Below are 6606 nucleotides of genomic sequence, written 5' to 3' on the forward strand. Positions count from 1 at the left end.
TCCTGTTCCTGTGCAGCTTGCTGTAGATTTTCTCCCAGCCTTGCTTTGCATTTTGCATACTCCCTTTTCTGACTTTTGCCTACAGTTAAGTGCAGCCCCAGGGCTTCTCTCCGTCTAATTTGTTGATCATAACCAAATTAGAATTGCATTTAAGTTTTTAGGTAAGCTAAGATGCACACTTTTTGACTTTGTATGTGCTGGATCATGTATCTGCTCAGTATGGGCAGCTCACCTTAGTAGCTTGATGTGGGACACTTGTTGGAAATAGTGAGATGGTGAAAAGGTAGAAGGAGGAGGGGAGTGCCTTTTGCTGTTGGTCGATGGTGGATGTTTTTTAGAGCTGGGTAGATGATGCATTTGTCCCTATTCTAGGCCACAGATGTGGGCCTCCAGTGAACCTAAAATTGCCACATGTCCGTATGCAAATATTCTAGTAAATCATCTCATTGCATGAGTCATGGTGCATACTGCCCATCTACCCGCTTTCTGTTCTGCTTCGTCCACTAAGCGTTGCCTTTGTTCTTCACTCAAATGGGGCCACATCTGGATATGATTAAACATGGCTCATCATTATTCCTTGTGCTGGGGTGTGATCAGATTTTGGAGGTGGTTGCCGGTCCCTTCTATACCTCCATTTATTCTTTTAAATTGTTTAGCAGTTGCACATAGTGTTTTACCAGCCTCTCTCATGAGGGATGGTCCATACACCCACCCCACACCCATCCAACACAGATGTCACCAGTCAGATGACCCTGCCAATAAAAGAGACCGAGCGCACGTCCTCAAGCCCAGTTCCAAGTACCATATACCATTTGTCTGTGTCACACTTATTCACAAATTATGTGGGCCTAGAACCCACAACTTTACACACATGACTAGCCTGAATTGATGAGACTCTGTCTGTCTGTCTGTCAAAGTCTGTGCCACAGTGTTGCTGCTGCTATTGACAGTCGTGTGTGGTAGTGTGTGTTGGTGGGTGTGCACGCCCTTTAACAGGGCCACCAGGAGACACATTATGATATATGTCAAGCATTGCTATTGCCTCATCTTCCTCCTCATTCCCTCCTTGTTTGGGTTTTCTGCTGCTGATTATGGTAGGGGACCAAATCATACTGGTAAAAAAAGGCCATGGTGACAGTGGTAGATAATTCACTTTCCGGACAGCCTTGAAGGAACCCAGAACGAGTGGTTGTTCTCGTGGTAGAGGTGTCAGCTGAGGCTGATTATAGTGGCAGTGCTTCCCACAGCAGAGCAGTTGTCTTGGACCGACTAGTAACAGGGGTTCGTATGGATGCCCTGCCCTTGGATCTACCAGCAAATGGGGATGCATTGCTTGTAGAGGGCAACCCCATGTTCTTTTGTATGGTCTCCTGCAAGTACAGAAGGTTTGTGTACATACCTTTTCTAATGATATATAAATGTATGAGTTACAAGTTATATTAAAACAAGTGATTCACATGGAACATCCAATACTATATAATTATGGTTTTATCATGACATATTTACATTTATCATTTATTTTAATTCATGAAAATAAGTTTAGCGCAACATTTCCATTATAACGAATTTACAAACTAAACCGATTACATACTTGTATGAATTTAATTGCTTTTTACCTTATGCACATGTTGAAGACCTACATCTACAAGGATTGTATGGGTAGGTATAAGAAGCATATGTGATGTACTTATGTTTCTTAACTTCTCCAGCCCCTGCGCTTCTATATATTCCTTCTATGTTAGATTGATGATGTTCCTGGCTTGGCTTTTTAGAGGGCTCAGGTTAGGTTGTGGTGCTAGCCCTCCCCCTATGTTCAAACGTTCACATCTGTGTTTTCATAGTAAATCTCTTACACAATGTTTATGGTCTTGAAACTATGTTTACAGTCCACCCCTGTCCAGGGGTGTGAAGACACAGTAGTAACTTTTTGAGTTATCACCTGCCACATTGTATTTCTCGCCGTCACACTGGTTCCTATATTAACTTAGCCTATATTAGTCTTGGTTCTTCTTTAGCAACTTCTTCCCCAAGTGCACAGGACCTGATTTTACTTTCCAGAAAAAATCATCTGTTTAAATTATTTTTGTTTTTGGCTGAACAGCAGCCAGAGGCAAGGGAGGGTGGGAGCATTCATTGGACTCTACTAACAGGACACTGAAATTGTGCAAAGTTGTCTGCTTCACTTTTTTCATAATCATTTAGATGTTTTTTATTGTCATAAACACACACTGTCTTAAATGTTTATACATTATTGTAAACTGTTACTAAACGGATCACTGACAGAATTTCGACCTCATAAATATCGACCTACAAGAATATCGAGTCAACAATATCGAAGGCAAAAATATTGACATCCTATCTACAACATGGTAAGTACAAAAATATCGAAAAAATAACATAGATGTAAAAAATATCGATGTTAAAAATATCGATTTTTTTTCTTTTAATATATAAATGTAAAATTAAGTATATAACACTAATAAATAAAATATACATATTTAAAAGAATCTAATAATGTTTAAAATTAATAAATAATACATATATATTAATAATACATTAATTAAATATATACAGTAAATATATAATATCTATGTACTGAACAATAATTATTAATAATTATTTTACTAATTTATAAATTAATAAAATATATTCTAAATTAGTAATACATTTACAAACATAAAACAATAACATAAATAAAATGTAAGTAATATAAAAAATAAAATAAACATTTAATTTTTTTACAATTAATTATATAAAACGTTGGATAGCGTAAGGGTAAAAATTACTATTCCTACTCCAGAGAGTGCAACAGTCGGGAAAGCGTTTGATAGCGTAGGGGTAAAATTACTATTCCCACTCCAGAGAGTGCAACAGTAGGGAAAGCGTTGGATAGCGTACGGGTAAAAATTACTATTCCCACTCCAGAGAGTGCAACAGTAGGGAAAGCGTTGGATAGCGTAGGGGTAAAAATTACTATTCCCACTCCAGAGACTGCAACAGTAGGGAAAGCGTTTGATAGCGTAGGGGTAAAATTACTATTCCCACTCCAGAGAGTGCAACAGTAGGGAAAGCGTTGGATAGCGTAGGAGTAAAAATTACTATTCCCACTCCAGAGAGTGCAACAGTAGGGAAAGCGTTGGATAGCGTAGGGGTAAAAATTACTATTCCCACTCCAGAGAGTGCAACAGTAGGGAAAACATTGGATAGCGTAGGGGTAAAAATTACTATTCCCACTCCAGAGAGTGCAACAGTAGGGAAAGCATTGGATAGCGTAGGGGTAAAAATTACTATTCCCACTCCAGAGAGTGCAACAGTAGGGAAAGTGTTGGATAGCGTAGGGGTAAAAATTACTACTCCCACTCCAGAGAGTGCAACAGTAGGGAAAACGTTGGATAGCGTAGGGGTAAAAATTACTATTCCCACTCCAGAGAGTGCAACAGTAGGGAAAGCTTTGGATAGCGTAGGGGTAAAAATTACTATTCCCACTCCAGAGAGTGCAACAGTAGGGAAGGCGTTGGATAGCGTAGGGGTAAAAATTACTATTCCCACTCCAGAGAGTGCAACAGTAGGGAAAGCATTGGATAGCGTAGGGGTAAAAATTACTATTCCCACTCCAGAGAGTGCAACAGTAGGGAAAGCGTTGGATAGCGTAGGGGTAAAAAATACTATTCCAACTCCAGAGAGTGCAACAGTAGGGAAAGTGTTGGATAGTATAAGGGTTAAAATAACATACTTATAAATAAACGATTTTTGTAGTTATAAAAAAAATAACTATTAAATAAATATACACCATATACAATACCTATACTTAATTATAAAACACATGCTTAGCAAAATATATTTTACCTAAAATAAATTTAAAATAATACCATTTAAAAATATTTAATTACCAATTAATAATTAATTAACAATTATATTATTAACAATACAATTAGTTTTAATACATTATTAATTAATTAAATTAACTTTACTTCCCACCATATTTCCCTATAAAACCAATACCCACAACATAACACATTTATCCATTTATGAAATAATGAAAAATATTTAGCAAATAATTAAAATTAATTAACTATTAAATAAAATTAATTACCAATTAATTAAATTTATTTTATAATTCCTACTAATTATTAAATAATTAACCATAATTAATTTACTCCCCACCCAATTCCCCTATAAACCCACATCCCGCTACAGAAAATATATATCAATTAATCAATTAATTAATTTTTTTTAAATTAATTAATAATAATTAGCAATTAATTATAATTAATTAATTAATCCTTCTAATTATTCATCAACTTACCATAATTAAATTACTTCCCACCCTATTCCCCTATAAACCCACAACCCGCTACAGAACATATATATCAATTAATAAATTATTTAAAATTATTTTCCTATTATTTTCAAATAATTACCAATTAATTATAATTTATTAATAAATCCTACTAATTGATAATCAATTTAACATAATTAAATTACTTCCCACCCTATTCCCCTATAAACCCACAACCCGCTCCGGTACTAAAACATACAATTTTCTTATAAATTAATTTATTTTTATATAAAATTAATACACATATAATAGTAATTGTTTTAAATACTTAGGTTAAACATATAACACATACATAATAAAAAACTATAAAATAATACAAATATCGATATTAGTGTCATTGAAATTAGTAACATCGATATATATGCTATCGATATTACTAACTTCGATATTACTTACATCGATATTAAGAATTTCGATATTACTTACCTTGGGTCGATATTCTGTCCTACGATATTCTTGCCTTCGATATTATGCTCCTTCGATATTTCAGACTCGATATTATGGTAGGTCGATATTTCCTACTCGATATTTTGACTGTGTACCTACTAAACATCCATATTTACTAATAAGAACATATAGGGCTATCAAGAGTGCAAGAATCTCCTAGTCTCTCATAAACAAGACGTTTTATGAAGGCCCTCACCACCGCCAGGGTATTGATGGCCAACAACATACTGAAGATAAACCCGACTAAAACCGAGATCTTAATTGGAATGGGACACAACCTTATCGTAGCTGCCCCCGATGATTGAACCATATTGTGGAATTTAGAAGTTCTCTTGGAATGCGCCATCTGGTGAAAGCTCAATCTACGAATGTGGCCTACAACCAACTACCATCACCTTCTAGAGACGATTCTCCTCTACGTTGATCCCTCATTGCCTACCCCAGTAGTGAACACTTGCTTTCAATCGTGTCTTGACTACACTACTTCAATCTACGTTAAATCTAAAGACAAAATCTGACGTCAACTGTAACTTTCTCCGAAAGCTACAGCCGGAGGGCGTATAAAAACTACCAGAAGATCCTATATGTCATCGTTCTATGATCTCTACAGTGGCTAACCATTCGATGTTGGGAAGCCTTTAAGGCCTTAACAATTGTACATAAAGCCCTACAACTCAGATCACCCTTCTCGCTGGCCAATACCTTACCCTTCTATCAACGATCAGGCTCGCTTAGATCGGCAGACTGTGGAACTCTTTCCATTTGAGTTCGTGGACAGAAACAATTTTACTCTATTTTAGAACCCCGCTGAAAACTTGGCCTTTTAAAAATTAAGTATCTTCTCACCTTTTTCCCCTGCTGTTGATAGGTTTTAAGGTTGTGTCTTCCTAAACCTCCAAGAAGCATCTGACTACAAGTGCTCTACAAATAAACATAACATTGTTGCAGAAAACTAAATTATGGAGTTTAACAGAGAAGGAAAAATGTTCCTAATTGTATATAAACACAAAATATGGCGCTTAGAAAATCGATATTACCTACACATACCACTAAAAGCTTGTTTTTAAAAGTATGACTTGGATAAGAAAGCGAAATTACTAACTTATATTAGGAAGAAGCTACAAACTCCAAATTTGCAAAGTATTGACTGTCCAGTATGCTAGAACTTTAAAATATGCATACGTAGCTTGTTTTAGGAAGTTAACCTCTGCAATAAGAACTGGTTTGATTCACTTAGAGGGTCATCACCACTCGCCCTTTAAATCGCAATGCTTGACCCATTCTCACCAGGCGGCGCACCAGACCCAAACAGAAATAAAACAGACCTGCAGTAAAAATTCCTTTTAGCCTGACAGAGAACTGTGGAAAGATGGAGTGGAGAGAAGTTGTTCCAGGAGTTAGAGGCGGTAACCTCTTTCTGACTCTCAAAAACATAGGTGCTTATGCTGTGCCAGAGGTGATTGCTTGCTTTTTGGAGCTTTTTCTTGAAACTGGAGAGTGCAGAGTTTAAGAGACAGAATAAGCTTTGTGTATTTACAAAATGCCCAGTGGACCAGTTGTAATTAAATATGTTTTCTGTCTACTCTAGTGAAACCTCTGGACTATGCCTGCCTGGGGTGTGAAATAGACACTGTGGACAAAGCGAATTAATATTGCTGCTGGGGAATCACGGATATGAGTTGTAACTGAACATTTTGCTGGAGACCTGAACTATGTGGGAAGCTTCATTGCAACTTAAACGCATGGACTTATGAAAAAGGGGCCTATCGTAAAAAATGAGGACTTTTGAACATTCAGAAAAGAACTACAGATTTTGTTTT

This window comes from Lissotriton vulgaris, chromosome 3_1 (genome assembly GCF_964263255.1).
Source record: "Lissotriton vulgaris chromosome 3_1, aLisVul1.2, whole genome shotgun sequence".
Lineage (NCBI taxonomy): Eukaryota > Metazoa > Chordata > Amphibia > Caudata > Salamandridae > Lissotriton > Lissotriton vulgaris.